The sequence below is a fragment of the Rousettus aegyptiacus genome, unplaced genomic scaffold, assembly GCF_014176215.1.
Source record: "Rousettus aegyptiacus isolate mRouAeg1 unplaced genomic scaffold, mRouAeg1.p scaffold_m13_p_13, whole genome shotgun sequence".
Lineage (NCBI taxonomy): Eukaryota > Metazoa > Chordata > Mammalia > Chiroptera > Pteropodidae > Rousettus > Rousettus aegyptiacus.
In genome coordinates, this window is record NW_023416288.1 from 68,964,738 (window position 1) to 68,983,021 (window position 18,284).

Consider the following 18,284-nt stretch of genomic DNA (forward strand, 5'->3'; position numbering starts at 1 on the left):
CTATCACAAATTATTAAGATAAACATGCATCAAAAATATATTTATTCTTAGGGGAAGAAATTCTAATAATTCAGATATGTTCATTCATTCATTTATGCATTAAAAATATTTACTGAAATTCATTATATATATTAGGTGTTGTAATACAGCAATGAACACCAGGCAAGGTCCCTCCTCTCATGTAGCTTACTTTTTTGAGAAGGAAGATAGAAAATACAAAAACAAATAAACATATACACTGTAGTAACAAATGTCTGGAAGAATAATAAAATATCGTAAAGGGTCTGCAAAGTCACTATTTTAGAAAAAAATGATAACAGTAGTCTCCTTCATGAGGTGACAATTGTCATAAATTCATAAATTTTCTTTTATATTCCCTGTTTCATTTAAAAAAAAAATTTTAGGGTCTTTAGAGTCTTGTTTTTTTTTTTGTTTTTTGTTTTTTTTTGTCCATAGGGAATCCAGTATGAAATGCCTGGAGGTCATTTTTTTGTCTGAGCGAATCAAGGACTCTATTCTCTTTTTTGTGTTTTGTGTTTATGGTCATATGCCATTGTCCAGGTTCCTGGGCAGGCACTGCATTTCCATTCTACACTTTGATATTTCATGTTGCCATGGAGTCAACTCCTTTTTGGCATTATATGAGGAGGCAATGGAGAATTTCTTACTCTAGCATAATTAACTCTGGGCATTTTAAGATTTGGTGTTTGTATGAGTTTTATACGTTGAAGAAATAATGTCCTGAACACAAATGAGGCAGATGATAATAAATACTCAAAGGGAATTAGATTCATAGCAGTCACATTAGTGTATCATTTATCCGTACCTGCCTTGCCCTCATTTACTATCTCCAAGGCAGCATGTCTTCTCATGTCTAAAGCTCATTTCTCCTGCTCTTTACTGAGGCTTTCCTGTCCTCTAGGACCTTGATCCTTATGAATCTCTTTTGATTTTTTTTAATCTTCACATTTTCGACTAGTTTTTTTCCCCCCAGCTATCATATACTCAAATTGTAAAAAACAAAGCAAAACAATAACAACAAAATAATCTTTGGGTTCTTCTTCCCTCTCAGGTGTCTGCTTGTACCCATTTTTCCTCTCTTATCAGATTTTTGGAACAATATTCTATACTTAGTGTGTCTAATTCTTTATCTTATATGTATTTATCAATCCAACATCATCAGTATTTCCTTTTACTAGTTGACTGAAATTTCTTTCTTCAAAGTCATCAGTACCTTTCTAACCTTCAGCTCTTGAATCCCTGCCCTATGGAATGTGCCTGCAACATTTTTTCTGTTATTTCTTTCTTCCACTGTTTCTACCATTGGTTACTTTGACACCGAATGCCCCAAATTTCCTTCCTCTCGCTTGGAGGAATCCTCTCTTTTATAATTACTACATTCTTAATTTCCCTCCTTCTCTAAATGCAGATATTTTCAATAATCTTTCACCAATCTTATTTTGTAGATTTCTATTTCCCTTTTTAGCTAATTTCAGATACCTTCTACTGTTTTACCTATCGCTCCCATGAAAATAACTCACAAGCAATATGTCTAGCTCTGACCTTTTAAAAAGCTGAAGGATCCAGATTCACATTCCAGTTGCCTGTTGAGTTTTTATTTCCTCCTAGTTGTCATTCTGACATCTTAAACACAAGATGTGCAAATTCTAAATCATCATGTTTCCTCTTCTTATGCTTCTCTCCTCAACAATACTCTTGTTGAAAGCCACACACCTTTCAAGACATGATACAAATGCTATGTTCTTCTTAAAGTCTTGGATGGTGTCAATAGAAACTAGTCGAAGTTTGTTTAAAAGTCAATCCTTAAATAAATATAAAAGCTTTATGTCAAAAAACTCTACAGCCCAGTGGCTAAGAACCTATGCTTTCAAGTCAGGTAGCCCTGGGTTTGAATCTCACCTATACCTCTCAGAATCTTAGTGAACTTTCTCAAACCACTTAACCTTGCCAACCCTTGGTTTTCCTACAGTGTAAATGAAGATAATAACAGAACCTAATTTATAGGGTCATGAGTAATAACTGACACAATCAATTATAAGCAATGTATCACTGTTCTCAGAACATAAATAATATATGTTAGCAATGTTTATTATTAAAAATAAAACAAAATTCTTTAAGAGTGTAGTATATCATCCCAAATGGCAATTTGAGTTGGAGTCATCATGTCTACCTTTAGAGTAGCAATGAAAAAATAAACAGAAAGATGTCCTTTCTCTCTTTAAAGAAAATCTTGGAAGTTGCCTAACGTGTTTTCAAAATACAGATGCACAGGAGTCTGTGTCCTTTAGTTGGGTGAATGGCCACTCTGAATAAGATAAGGAGAAAGAAGAATGGATTTGCAGGTAGGCAATTAAGCTTCCCTGCTCCAAGTAGTATGGTAGTTTCAAGTTCAGCAAGTTTAAACAATCAGACTTAATTATATCAGCTGTATACCTTCATGTGATTATCTGGTAATCACTTCTCGGAGAAAAGCATTTATAGATAAGTTTCTAGAAAATGTGAGAAATATGATGACTCTGATTTTGAGGCTCTATAGAGTCACATTTAGAACTAATTTGAGTAGTGTATAGACTGCAAGTTTAGATGCTATGGAATGGAAAATGTATGTGACTTGAAAAAAAATCAATTTGGATCATAAAAGTAAGAATAAAACATTTTTGGCTTACAGGTTTCTAATAGCTCATAACACTATGTTTTAGGCATCTATAAAATGACACAAAAAGTTTATTTGAATAACCAGCAAGAACTCAAGACACATTTTCTTCAAACAATTCTAAAGTTAGAAATGTTAGTATTGAGGTGAGAAAATTAAATATAATTTCATATATGATAAATACCTGCATATGATCAATTTATAAATTTTAATGGTCAATTTAAAGGATATCTTGAAAAAACTTTACTATGAAAAACCATGAGACATAGAAATGTAGAGAAAAATAAAGCAAATCCCTATAAAATCATCAGATTCAAGTTTTCATGATTTTGCCCATTTGCTTTAAATACCCTCTCCAATTTTTGTTTTTGTTTTTTTTTAAAAAACAAATCCCTATATCATGTCATTTTACCAAAACTATATCTTTTAAAAAATAGTATTTAATTAATAACTGACAAACAGTGCATCTCTACCATGTGTCTTCTGGAGGTTTGGCAACATATGTTAAAAGATCTTAAATAATGTCTTTATCAAAAAAGAAGAATACTTTGCATTTACAAATGCTTTGTAATCTCTATTATGTAGCTTTTCCTATATTGCAATTATTCACAGATCTTAGTGTTATAATACCTTTCTACAATATGGTGAGAGCAGAAAATTTAGCATATGAACAGATCTAATTACAATCAACATTAAATTTACCAATTTATCACCAATAAAAGATGATCTATATGAGCAAAAAATAATCTATTCTAGGATATGGTAGTTTTGTCAGTTTAAAGTCCTTTTTATGAATTCTTGCTAAATAAATGCAAAACTTTAAGCTTTGGGCTCACTATCTCATCCCTGCCTTATAATAATGGTTTATATATCCCTTCTGTATTTAAGTTGTCCGATTCTTTCTCCTTTTATGAGTATTTATACAAATCAGATAGAAAGTTTGTGCTGAAAATTACCACAATAAAAGTTTTGGAAATCCATGGAAAAACAGCAAAATGGAATTCCTCTTCCATAGAAGTAAGTACTTTTGAAAATCATGATATATATATTGAGGTTCATTATAGGTTCCTTTTAAGGAGTAAAAGTCCTCTGTAATTAAACACATTTCTTCAAGTTATTTTATAACTCTATATGCTTATAATTCCTTTTTGCCTTTCTAGTTCACAGACTCACTAAAAGTAAAAATTGTTTCATAATCAAACTAAAGAATATGCTATTATATTTCCATGAGTTGATAAAATAAAGATTTGAATATATGATAATATACCTCTTTTTAAAATGTTAGGTTAATTTCATTATATGAAAAAGTTGAAATTTTATTAAAACCCAGTATAATTTTCACCTTAACCTTGTTGTTACAAATATGTATGATCAACATCCTAATCCTAAATACACATGTTGGTGAAATTTGAGTGAAGGTAACAACGATCTACTAAATCGTAATTAAAATTGAAATATTACTTTAACTCTGAGTATGTTGCTGTATTTTAAATTTTTATCACTGGAGTTCCAGTAACAAAATGAAAATAGACAGGAATCTGAAGCCTAAGTGTATACTTTTTCTGATAAACAAATGCCTATATAGCTTTGCATTAAAGGGACATATTTTAAGCTTCTTAGGGAAAAAGTTATAATGTTATGCTTTTCCTTTGTTTCTCATTGATGAAATTGTATGCATAAAGCCTCATAACACATCTGCAACACTACAACCTTGAAATTTAACTTGATATCACCTGTAGTCAAGTGTGAATCATGAATTTCAATACATTTGTTTCAATCATTCCCTATAGCAAAGATGCAGAAAATACTTATTTCCCTGGTTAGTATCACATTCAAATGAATTTTATCATTTGAACAAAGGAGAAGACTCTAAGGTACTATCCTTCCTATAAAAATGCATAATGAGGGGGAAATATTAATGGTTTGATACATTATTAAATTAGAGAAGATCAAGTTTCCTTCTATTTCAGTTGGATATAAATATAAAATCTCCACTATGATTATTTTCCTGGCTTGTCTAAGAAAGAGATAAAGGTCCTGTCTCTTGAATCTGATAGAAAACATTATGGCCAAAGGCTAGTACAAGAAATTGTTATTGAGTTAAAAATGTGTATTGTTAGTAGGGCTTTTTTTTTCCCCAACTCAGTCATTTTCTTACAGCTATAATTATATTATTCAAAATATTTATGCAAATCTTTACCCAGATCAACAGAGATTTATTTTTCTAAGTTCTTTATTTTTCACACTAATCAGGAAAAGAAATCTTTTTTCATGATGAATTATCTAAGTTGAGGTAAATTAATTTCCATATTTTCCATGGGCCTCTTGCATAAAGTAAAAATATAGACAGTAGCAGAACTTGGTTCCAGTAATATCCCTACAGTAAAGTGAAAATGTTACTTCACTACTAAGTTTTTTTTATTTTTATTTTTATTTTTGCTTAAAGTCTGCAGAACTTATTGATATCAATGGGGTAGCTACTATGATTAAATGATAACTTATGGGTGATATAAGGTCAATTCCGTTGTGTGACATAAGTGAAAATTTATGGGTGATAAAACTACAATTTAAAAGTGTCATATACAATGTGACAATACCATATCTTTTATATTTGCAGCATGCTTTAATTAGTGCAAATATTTTAGGACATATTTCTCAGTTGAGCAATGCTAAGAGTTAGCATAGAGATAATAGATATAATTGACTTTATAAAGTCTTTTTCTTGTTTAATTTTGCTTCAAATTCTTCATAAATTAAGGAATGATGAATGTTTAGAAGAACTTGATGATGATGATGATTCATATACAAGGAATAGAATCCACTCAGTATTTTGAGAGATAAATTGAGAGGTTTGTGACTAGACATTTGAAAAATAAAGCAACACACAATTTGTGTGTCTTGTAGTAATTATAGATAGTCGCATTGATCTCACCTTATAAGAATGGAGTCCATAAAGGGAACATCTAACAACTGTTGCTGAATTAGGTAGTTGGCCCTATATTATTCTAGTTTACTCAACTCCAAATAAATGCCTCACTAATTTGGTCAGCATGCTTGACTGTACTGCCTTACCCAGATCAACTGCCTTAGTTGATAATTCTGTGCAACTTTCTCTTATTCTGACTCTTAAAATTAAATTTTAGTGCCACTGTTTGGAATGCCACTAACCTACTTAGTACATAGTAAGCACATGGTAAATTAGATAGCTTATAAGAAGGGAGTAGTAGTGTGAGCACTTATAATCATATTCAAGCTATTATGTTATTGTTCTCTTACATATTTACATCTTCGCATTTATATACTGATGTTAGGCCAGAGAGAGAAATATACTGGTGTTATGAGACAATCTAACCACTTCTCACAAATGTCCTGTGGTGATGGCTACCCAACTTACCACGAAAATCATGAGATGAGGCCAGCCCTGTTGATTGGCATTCGGAAAGCTTAAAAGCTGTGTGAAAGCTTAGAGTCCATTGTGATCCTCAAACATAGCAACTATACACATGGTTTTGATATTTCTTTCTATTCCTTTTATTGATTATAATTTCTTATTTCTATTTTATTAACGTGTTATCCTTTAACGATAAGTTAGCATAAACTTCTTTTGAAAAGAGAATATAATGAATTTGTATATTAAAAGGAGTAAGAATGAAATTAGTGAGATTATCTATAAAAGCATGATTTCCAACTTACCACGCCTCCCTTCCCACACAGACACACATGCACACACACTAAATAGAACAAGAACAACAATTTAATATGAATAAGGGCAGGTCAAGTTTAAAGTATCAATTTACTTAGAAGCTTCACCATATGAATAGAACAGAATGGTCTGGTTAGCTCTACATTCTCTAGTTTGTTTATTTAAATAAATGATAAGCATTCAATTAATTGACATATATTTTAAAGTACCGTTCTAGGCCAACCACTGTAATAGACACTGAACTACGATAGTTAAGAAAACAGACAAGAATCTGGTTTTAGGAATTTATACTCTAGTGATTGCTACAATTTCTTGCTTTGTGCCAAGCACTGTTAAAGTTCATTTCTGTGTTTTAAGCCTCACAGTAACTTAATCAGAAACTATTAACAAGATAAGAAAACTGAGGTATTAAAAGGTTAAGTGCATCTCTTGTGGTCATGCAACTAGGAAATGGTGGTGCTGGAATTTGAGGGGTGTTAATTTACCTCCAGGTTTTGTGCACACAACCACTTACATAGTTGGGACTTCATGCAAGCTTAAAAAAGTTAACATTTATAAAGTAACTGTTGTCTTAAACTGATACCTTCCTTTCTAATGGAACTAAAAAATATTTTTTAAGGGTTGGTTATGATGATAAGGATTCACCTTTGAAATCTGTTGCATTGTCCATCCTCCGGTGTATGATTTGAGGGGCCAAGATTTATTTAGTAGGAACTTGACCATGTTTTTTCTCTTCTGTCTTTAATTTTGACTAATTTAACCAAACTGGTCAGATTTGTGCTAAGGTTAGCATTCAGTGTTACACAATTTACATATGAACACATTAAATTTTCTGTTGCTTATTGAAATGCTGTATGACCATATGATCACTGTAAACGTGAGGAAGAGAAGGGCAAAGGACACTCCCTGCATTCATTCTAGTCCTCGCTCCACCATGATCTGTTAGTCGACATTGGATCCAGCCATTTATGCTCTGTGAACCTCAACTTCCGCTGCTAAAACAGAGAACTTACTATCAACCTTCCTCCACACCTGCAGTACTGGTATGAGAATCTGATATGAAAAATGTAAGTAAAAAGGCTTTTGACATTTTCAAAAACACCAGTGCAATCATAAGGTTCACACAGCTTTCCCACGTAATCATGATTTCCTCCGTCCCTGGTTGCAGCTGAACCTGGGCATTGCCTATCTTAAAATTTTAAGGATAGGGATAAGGCATTTTGCTGACTGTAGCATTATGCAAGATCATTACCAAGATCCTTATTGAAGGGAGGAGGAAGTGAAATGACAAAGAGAAGCACCCATGCATAGCAGGCACTGAACAAATGTTAGTTAACTTTCTTTATCTTTCCCCCTGTTACATACACACTGGAATATATTCCTATGTATTTATGAACTTTAAAAACCAAAGTAAGAAAATAGAGAAAAATGTCATTACTTCTTGCTTCTTAAGGACATAATGTTTGGAAACTTGTAATCCCTCACTTTTTCTTTTGCCTTTCTGAACATAAGACTTTTCTAAATAAAAATATCTAAAAAGAATTAGCATTTCTTATAGCAATAATTCTCATAGAATGAAATGCACAATGCTCACTTTTGATATCAAAGGAGTACCTTAAGGAGTGAAAGTCCTTGAAGGGAACAGATGACCAAGGTGATGCTTGGCAAAGACAAGAAAGAAAATATGTAGAGAAGCAAGTGACATTGATATCCTCTACTCTCCTTCCCGGGAGAAACTAGATAAAGACCATCTGTGCAGAGGTCGGGGAGATGATGGTAGGGGGCCTTGGATGGCTGAGGGCAGCAGAAAGGGCAAAGAGCTCTTGCTTTTACTTTTCATTAAGGTCTCTGAAAGTAAACCACCACTTAGCTGACCCCACGTACACTTGGAAGAGCAGAATGGTCAGGCTCTGGGAGACCTGAGTTCCTATGTAACACCCATAGCACCTCAAAAGCTGTTGCTAAAGACTTTGCAGGAGAAGGACATCACAGAAAAGAGTCAAGTGGGTGGGTGGCTTTGTAGAAAGGACTATGCATTGTTCAAGCTGGGCTGATAAGAAAATGCAGCAAGACCACAGCGAAGTGACAACTGAGATGTCAGCTAGGACACAGGCAAGGTGCACTATTAAGACACATCTCAAGGTACGTGACTACAGATTTCAGTCAAGAATGACCACAGGACAAGCAGCCATTGGCTGATAAAGAACACAACCTTGAAGTCCAAAGGACCTGAGGACACCTCCCAGGGATCCTGACTCTCCTCTCAAGCATGGTCACAAAACTACTTCCCTCCAATATACCCGGTGACTAGCTTAGGGAGGGAAAAGAGTAAAGGGGGAAATTACTAAGGGATGGAGCATTTTCATCCATAAAAGTCGGCCATTCCTCCACACTTAGAATTATTGAATTTTAAAAACTCTTGATTAGATTAAAAGTTGTTTATTTTCTCATTAACCAGTGCATAGAGTATGCATGAACGAGGCCAGGTTAACTATAGGCATAATGATGAAACTACATTACCTCTAAGCAAGAGTTGGTGTTTGAGTGGCATTTACTATCTTGAAATAAGAATCATAGGGGTTGGAGGAAGAAGTATTAGGTGGGCTGATCAGAAGAGGCCCTTTTGAAGAGATGGCACTGGAGCAGCTGGAAAGACTCAGCTAAATGATCATGGGGACAGTCTTCCAGTCAGAGAAAGTGCAGAGCTCCTGAGTCATGACACTTGACCTGGATGCTTTCCTATAATGATGCTTTTTGTTGCTTTCACCAGACACATTATTTTCTGTGAGTGTGGCCTTGAGCACCGAGGTTAAATCTTTTAAATTAAGCATAATGCATTTCACTCTGGATCACATTTCATCAGAGGCCAGCATAATCCCAAGCTCCACACCTAGCTCTCACATGTACATTGAACCGTGATGTCTCCCATCCCTGAGCTTTGGTGTTCCCTCTATTGTCTACATTTTCACAGATGAATTAAATGTTGGGTTTGTTTCTGAGTCCTCATTTATTAACTGTTCATGTTTCTTTGTCATGCTTTATCATCTCCTTGTGGATTTCAGTCTCACACTGATTCTAAGGTCTACGACAAGAGCTTTTCCCAAATGTCTTCCTTAGTGCTGTTTGTCTTCACAAACTGAACAATTATTGACAGTTACGAATCTCTCATTCACAGCATTCTGCATCCTGGTGACTACTACTCAGAGGCTAGTTCACTGAGTCAAGTTATGGCTGTTTCCAGAGCTTGGACTTTTCACAGGACTCCAGTTTTCCTCCACAAAGTTAAAAAAAGAAACAACCAATCGACCAAAAAGCCTTGAACAACCTAGATGTATGTGATGTATGTGTATTTCAAGACTCACAACAACCTTATGAGAAAAAAATATATATATTATTACCACTATTTTATGAGAACTCAAGGCTTGATAAAATTGCCTATAATCACAAGCCGATGACAGCGATTTACTCCTACACAAGAGTATTCTACAATCCGTGAACCTTCCACTGTGGCACATGGAATTTTACTGCAGGTACTCTCTTCTCACATATTTCTTGTCCTGCCATTCACTCATTTCTGAGTTCGCACGTGGCATGTTCCTTTTAGCAAGAACCACAACCCCTAGCCACTCAGTAATAATACAATCTTAGGTAAATCGCATCAATTCCTAAATCTTGCTTTCCTTATTTCTAAAATGGGGATAATAATAATAGTAATAGTTATAGTGAGAGTTAATTAAGGTAATACTTGACATAAAATAGTGTTTATTCTTATAGTCTAATTGTTGTTTTGTTATTGGCCACATGTTTTTTGAGGATTTACCATTCCTGATCCCCCCAGCTTTCTAAAGGCAGGTGATTCTTTTCCCTACATTTGCTTTACTAAATATTACTATATAATTACAGCTATCTTCAAAACTTAGCATTCCTCAAGATTAAAAAGCTACTGCAAATATTTTTGATGTTTACTGATATTTGTAATAGGGTAGAATTCAGTATCCTGTCAAATGGGGCTAATTTTCAATGGAATAATGTTATCTTGTCATCATCAGTCTCCTCATGACACAGGCACTGAGTTCAGTGATTCTGAGGTGATAGTATATTAGAATCTTAGAGAGATTAAGTAGCTTGACTATGAGCGAAGTGGACAGATAGTGACAGTAAAGATCTCAAATTTCTGGCCAATCATTATTAAAATGCTACTCAAGTCAAAAAATATATCAAATGTAAGTGATTCCAGATCTCTTGTGTCAATATTTCATGCACATATTTTTTAATAATAGTTTTTTTAAATTTTTCAATTACAGTTGACATATATTTGTTTCAGATATAAAACATAGTTATTAGACATTTATAAAACTTACGAAGTGGTCACCGCTTTAAATCCAATATCCATTTGACACCATACAGAGTTATTACGATATTACTGACTATATTCCCTATGCTATACTTTACATCCCCATGACTATTTTGTAACTACCAATTTGTACCTCTTAATCTTCACCCTCCCTTCACCCATCCCCTTCCTCCCATCCGGCAACCATCAAAATACTCTCTGTATCTATGAGTGTGTTTCTGTTTTGTTTGTTTGTTTATGCTATTCTCCAGATGCCACGTATGAGCAAAATCCTATAACAATTGTCTTTATCTGTCTGACTTACCCCATTCAACACAATATCCTCTAGGTCTATTGATGTTATTGCAAATGGTGAGATTTCATTCTTTTTTTATGGCTGTATATTATTTCATTGTGCATGTGTGTGTGTGCACGTGTGTGTGTGTGGGTGTGTAATATATACATACACACACACATTAGTTCTTTATCCGTTAATAGACACCAAGGTTGCATCCATATCTTGGCTACTGTAGTAAATAATGCTAAAATAAACAGGTGGATTCACATTGTCCCTTCAAAGTAGTATTGGGGTTTCTTCAGATAAATACCCAAAGTGGAATTATTTGGTCCTTCTTTGTCTCTTGTGATAGTTTTTGTTTTCAAGCTTATTTTGTCTGGTATAAGTATTGCTACTGCAGCTTTCTGTTTTATTTTGTTTCAGTTTTCATGAAACATATTTTTCCATTTCTTTACTATTAGTCTGTGTGAGTCTCTTGTAGGCAGCATGTGTAAGGGTCTTGTTTTCTTATCCATTCAGCCACCCTTTGTCTTTTGATTAGAGGAAGTAATCCATTTATATTTAAAATGATTGTTGATAGATATATGCATATATATGTCTTTTCTTTCCTTAAAAAAGTCCCTTTAACATTTCTATTACTGGCGTTTGGTGATAAACTCTTTGAACTTTTCCTTGTCTGGGAAGATCTTTATCTGTCCTTCAATTCTAAATGGTAGCTTTGCGAGGTGGAGTAATCTTGGTTGTAGTCCCTTACTTTTTATCACTTTGAGTATTTCGTGTCAATCCCTTCTTGCCTGCAAAGTTTCTGTTGAGAAATCAGCTGACAGTCTTCTGGGAGCACCCTTGTAGGTAACTAACTACTTTTCTCTTGCTGCTTTTAAGATTCTCTAAAGAGAGACGTCTTTAACTTTTGGCATTTTAATTATGATGCCTGGGTGTGGGCCTTTTTGAGTTTATCTTCTTTGGGACTCTGCTTTTCCTGGGCTTATATGTCTCTTTCTTTCAACAGATTAGGGAAGTTTTCAGTCATTATTTCTTCACATAAGTTTTCAATCCCTTGCTCTCTCTCTTCTCCTTCTGGTACCACTTTGATATGAATGTTGTTACTCTTGATGTCCTAGAGGCCCCTTAAAGTATCTTAGTTTTTTTGCGATTTATTTTTTCTTGTTGCTGTTCTGATGGGATGTTTTCTGCTATCTTATGTTCCAAATCATAATTCAATCCTCTGCTTCATCTAATCTACTTTTGATTGCCTCTAATGTATTCATTATTTCAGTTATTGTATTCTTCAATTCTGACCGGTTTTTATGTTTTCTATCTCTATTTTTAGGTTTCCTATCTCTTTGTTGAAGTTCTCATTGAGATTACTGAGCATCCAAAGTTTTGAACTCTGCATCTGGTATGTTGCTTTTTCTTTAGTTCCTTTTCTAGAATTTTTTTTTGTTCTTTCATGTGAAACATGTTTCTTTGTCTCCCCTTTTTGGCTGCCTTCCTGAGTTTGTTTCCATCTATTAGGTAGAGCTGCTACCTGTCCTGGCCTTTGTAGAATGGCCTTATATAGTAGGAGCTCTGTGGGGCCCAGTGGCATAGTCTCTCTGGTCATCTGAACCAGGTGTTCCAGGTGTGTCCCTCATGTAGGTTGTGTGTGCCTTCCTGTTGTAGCTGAGCCTTGTTTGCTGTTGGTACATTAATGGAAGGGATCGCCCCTCAAGCTGACTGTTGGTGAGGACCGGCTTTGACTACTGTGTAGAAGAGCTGTCGTGTAAGGGATAACCCTGTGGAGTAGGATTCACCTTAACAGGGCTGTTGTGTCTACTCAATCTGCTCTTCAGGTGTGTCTTTTGTGGAGATGGCTGGGTGGTGCTCTTGTGTGGTTTGAAGTTGGCCACTGAGTATGTTGGTTCTGGAACCTCTTGGGAGGGGCTCTGGTGCAGGCCAAGGTCAGCTGCTGCCTGTGCCCTGCCAATGGCCACTAGACATGAGCTACAAAGTGATCTACAGATGATTTCCACTTACGCTAGGTTTGGAGGTGCCTTTGAGAAGCTAAGCTTCAAACTGAGGCAGGCTGCCACTAGTTTCAAGCTAGGGGCTGCTTAGCAAGAGGTATGGTGTACAATGAGGCCAGATGCTGCTTATTTGCATTTTGTGAGCCTTCAAGCTATTGTAAGAAAGTTCACAGCAAGAGCCAAGACAAGCCATTTGTATGGAATAAATCACTGGAGGCAGCTTGGGTGGGCCTGCAAGTTGGGAGAGGCAGAGTCTCAGGCAATTACCAAGCAACCTGTGTTAACCAAGTTGATGGAGACTCAGATATGGTGGCCACTTGTATTTGTACACTGAGGGGGAGGAGAGCTTAACAGAGGAGCAATGGATGCTGCCAGCACTTTGGTCCAATAGAAAGCCACCCCTCTAGCTCTCATCCTGAAGCCAGACAATTCAGTGTCTCCCCATATGTCCCCGGCACTCTCTGAGCAGCTGTCCCAGCACTAGAGCTCAGAGTGAGTGAGTCCATCAGTCAGGCACGGGCCCTTTATGAGTAATTCCAGCCACCCTCTATCTCGCTCAGCCACAAGCTCTGCACTGGAACCCGGGGCTGAGGAGCCCAGTGTGAGGCTGGAAGTCCTCACCCCTCAGGAGGAATTCTGGCAGCCAATATATCCCTTCAGTTTTTAAAGGCCACATATGGATGTGGGACCAGCCAGTCTCCACCTCTCCTAACAGTCTTGGTGTAACTTCTTTTGTATGTTCTTAGTTGTAGAGCTTCTGTTCAGCTAGACTTCAGGTAATTCTCAATGACAGTTGCAATTTAAATGTGGTCATGGGAGGAGATGAGCACATGTTTACCTACTCCATCATCTTGACCAGAAGTCATGCAAAAATTTTCTATTTAGAGATAATTTGGAGTTAATTTTTAAAAGAAATCTTTTCCTCATATTACACATTTGATGAAATGTCTAAACCCAATCATGATAAACATAAGTTGCTATTATTTGTCCATCTGCCACAATGAATTATCTTTATTTTGAGAATATAGAATATGAAAAATTAATAATATCTTCAATTTGAGGATAGGTGGGCAAAAAAGAAAACATCTTTACAGTTAATTCTACTACTAATAAAGAATAAATGTAGTCTTTCCTATTATATTAATACATAGAAGCTTGCTCAAAAATTTCCTTATACCTTCTTTACATGTTATATAACAGTTCATAGTTATAACGTGTTATAATAGTTAAATATGGTTTACATATAATTTTGATATGACAGCTGAATACATGGAATTTCCACCAGCATATTAAACAACTCCAGTGTTCTTCATATCAATTAATTGATGGTCCACTTATAATTACTAGCGGTTTTAATATTATACATACGCAAACACATTTTTCCTTTTTCTTATTAAGAAATGGGATGTATAAGGGGAATTATTAAGCTCTATTACAATTTCACACACTAGCTTAACTGTGGGACATTATGAAGAACAGTAATTCAATCCATAATGAAAACCAGATAGATTTTACCTATATTATATATCATATACATAATGTCATATAATATTGCATGTATAATATTATAACAAATGTATTGAGTTTCCACAGCATCTATCCCTCTTTATTTTCCACTGTCTACTATGATAGTTCCCATTCTATGCCTTTTCAAAACCAGTTATTAATTCTTATAGAATCATAAACTCTAAGTTTTAGAATTGAAGTAAAGGTCCCCCAGTTCCTTCTATTTCTGTTTACCATTTTCTCTGAAAGCAAAAACAAACAAGAACAAAAATACATCCTTTAGTTAAAAAGTTTATGGGAATTGGATTAGAAAGTGTGTGAGGTCGAATCTATGAAAGGAAGACTACCTTTTACATGATTAAATTTAAAAAATGTTATTATAGTTTTAGGTCTAAGACATAAAATATCTTAATCTTAAAAAAGAGGCTGACGTTAGCTTACTTAGAGAAGAGATAAATAGATAGGGCACCTGCAATGCACTTAGTAAAAGTGCTTGATAGTAGAGTGGAAAATAAAGTGGGAGCCCGCAGGGCTAAATTTCCCTGACTATGGACATTGCCATTTAGCAAAAATTTAACAGTGCACAACTCATTTACAAATGAAGAAAAATTATCCTTTTGTTTTGAGTACTTTGTTTTGAGTAGGCATAGCTGGTAGGAGTAGTAATGAAATAGTGCTATGCAAGGTTTGAGCTTTATTAATTTGTTATAGCATGAATGTTTCTTAGGAAGAGAGGCACTGTGTATACTAATCATACATACAACTATGGGAGAAATCTTAACCTTGTTAGTATTAAAAGGAAAACTATTTTAGAAATCATGTCAGCCGAGGAATCTATGTTCAATATTAAGTTAGAAAAAAAGATGAAATTTTACTCTACCTCCTCACAATGAGAGATAAATTACCAACCATCATCTGAAATCTCAAAGTAATGCTCAACCAATATTTTAATCTGTATAATGAATCAGCATGCCAAGTGCAACATTTTTACATTACTAATAGTACTTAAAAGTTCAGTGTTCTTAGTTTTTACTTTTTCTTTCTTTGTGAACCAGAAGACAGATTTTCACCTCTTATTTGAGTAATAGTATGCCTAGTAGCATGCTATTTGTTTGGTAGTTTTTGATTGAGCAGACTTATATCAAATTTGTAATTATTTCAACCAGAAAAACACTCACAATTGGTCTAAGAGAAAAGATAGGAAAAATTTGTGCTGATCCATATTTCACCCCAGTTCATGGCCACAGTCCAAGGCTGCTAATTTGGTTTTGGACTCTGTCATATTCCACTGAATCTTCCTGGGGAAATATCCTATGCATCTGGCAAATGAAAAAGACAGAAACGGAACTGGGACTTAAGCTACTACTGAAATAGAGCATTGAGTAATGATGATTTCTCTAACAATATTAGTGTGGTTAGACTCTCCCATATCCTTTTGTTAAAGTTTTCTGGTACTGGGGAGCTAAGAATGAACACACTGGACATATTAATGCTAAAAAGCTATGCATCCACTAAAGACATTTAAAATTCCAAAATGAAATTATATGTAGCACTTCACTGTGAACAGAATCTAAATATGCCACTCATGGATGAAATCATAAATTCTATTTTACTTTCAAATACACATCTTTATAAAATTATATTCAGCTAATAACTAAACCTATCCTATTACAGAGGTATGACAAAGATGAAGTGCAGAGCTTCACAAATGAGAGGATCCAATTCATCTATGTTTTGTGAATTACTCATGCTTGACATTTGCGGAATTTATACCAATAAAATGCATAATGGATCAAAAGTTAGTAAGTTTTCAAATTAATTTTCAAATAGAGGGACATGAGAGGCAGTGCACGCGCGCGTGTGTGTGTGTGTGTGTGTGTGTGTACACCATATTCATAAAGATCTTTCTAGAATTTGCTATTATCATCTGAGGACCATGTTTCCTAAATAAGTTCTAATATGGATACAAGTGGGAAGTGGGATTTCACGGTCAGCAGTAGCCCTGCTTTCAGTCAGGGATCAATGAAGAAAAAGCCTGAAGCTCGGCCTATATCCTGTGCAATCTCATTATGACAGGTTTCTAGGAAATCAATCTGTCTGCTGTTTATTGCACATTTCTCAGATCACATTGAAATTCAGCCCTAGAGTTCAACTCTTGTTCCACAGAAAAGAGCGACAGTAGAACCAATTCAATGTTAAAGAATACATAAATATGTAAATAAAACCATGGCATATAGATAAGCTTGTTGTTGCTATGGCCTCTTAAATATCTATAAATGTTTACAATGTTCTAAAAATATCTTATGAAAATTAAGTTTCTAAATAGAGTTCATTTGAAATTTTTCCAAAAGGAATGTTATAAGTATAAATTTGGGGGTTATCATGCAAATTATCAGAAGAAAAAACCATTACTACAGTTCTCTCTGGGGGATGCCACAGACCTGTATCATGGACAAGGTAGTAACATAAAGAAGTACGTTCCTTACGACAGTGTTCAGACAAAGCCATCCTCATTTCCCTATCTGCTTCACGGGATATTATGTTATAGTAGAGGGACTCCATTGTTTATTTACTTTAAAGCTACAAATAAAGTACTAATTCTCTTTCTTTTATTCATTTACCTGTGAAATGAGAGTATAAGAGAGGATTAAGTATTTAGTTAATATCTACAAGGGATTTAAATGGGAAAACAAAGAGAAAAGTCCTAATAGATGAATGCTGTTTTCTGCACTTATATGGAATTGAAATTATTCACATCCCAGTTACTAAACCAGCTGCATGCATTCTCCCAGGGACCAATTAGATTACAGCACACTTTTTCTTTAACAGAGGCCTGAAGCTTCCAGAGCCTACCTTGATGAATGTAAGTTTGTATATATGCATAACTGTAATTTATCAACACTAATGTTAACAGTGAACTTTGTAAGTGGCCATTAAAAATTCTCAGTAAGGCCTGATTTTTCATTGCACAAATACTACAGAAGTACCTTTATAAATTTATATTCCAGATGGTAATACCATCTGGGAGCTAACTTTCATTGTCTAATGGTTTCTAGCTACATCTACATGTATTAGGCATCAACACCCACTTCTGGCTACAATCGTTTTCCTTCCTGAGTCAGTGCTTAGTAGAATGTGTTGTGTATAGCTTATTATGAAACTGGTCTCAGATGACAAAAAATATAAAGAGACTGGAAATTTCATATGGCTAAAAATGGAATGCACAGCAATAAAGTGACCTCCATTGACCATTTTTAGACAAGAGATCAGTAGCGTTTGTGCCTCACACATTTGCATGAAATGTATATCCTAAGCAGGTTGAGTGTGCCACTCTGTTCCTCTGAGAATGTAGACTTGCCAGATGGTTCGGATGAAACTTTATTTTCTTGAGAGGCTGTGTTTAAAGAACACCTGATGGCCTCCAAATTTACCAGAAATTAAATTGCTAGATTATCTAGTAGGTTGATAAAAACGAGAATAAAATGGAGTCAACAGTAACTACCACAGAAAATTACTGTTAGGGTCACTGATCCTATTCTAGTTCAGTCTTGAGAATGAAAGAACTGAGGAGATCACTTTGTTCCATATATCATGACCAAAGTTTGACATATTTTCAGGCAAAATATCTACCAGATGTAATTCTTCCTCCTCAATCCCAAGTATCTAGTTTACATAATTCTTATATTGTCATAGCTTTCCTTTTACCATACAGTGGTAGGCTTAATAACAGTCCCCCAAAGGTGTTCACACTTTAATCTCTGAAA

General features: G+C 34.9%; 1 protein-coding gene across 1 annotated transcript in view; it reads right to left on the minus strand.

Moving 5' to 3' along the window:
* The window catches only part of KCND2 (potassium voltage-gated channel subfamily D member 2), a 449,220-nt gene that overhangs the window by 251,529 nt on the left and 179,407 nt on the right, over positions 1-18,284 (minus strand). The gene's annotated exons all lie outside the window — the stretch shown is intronic.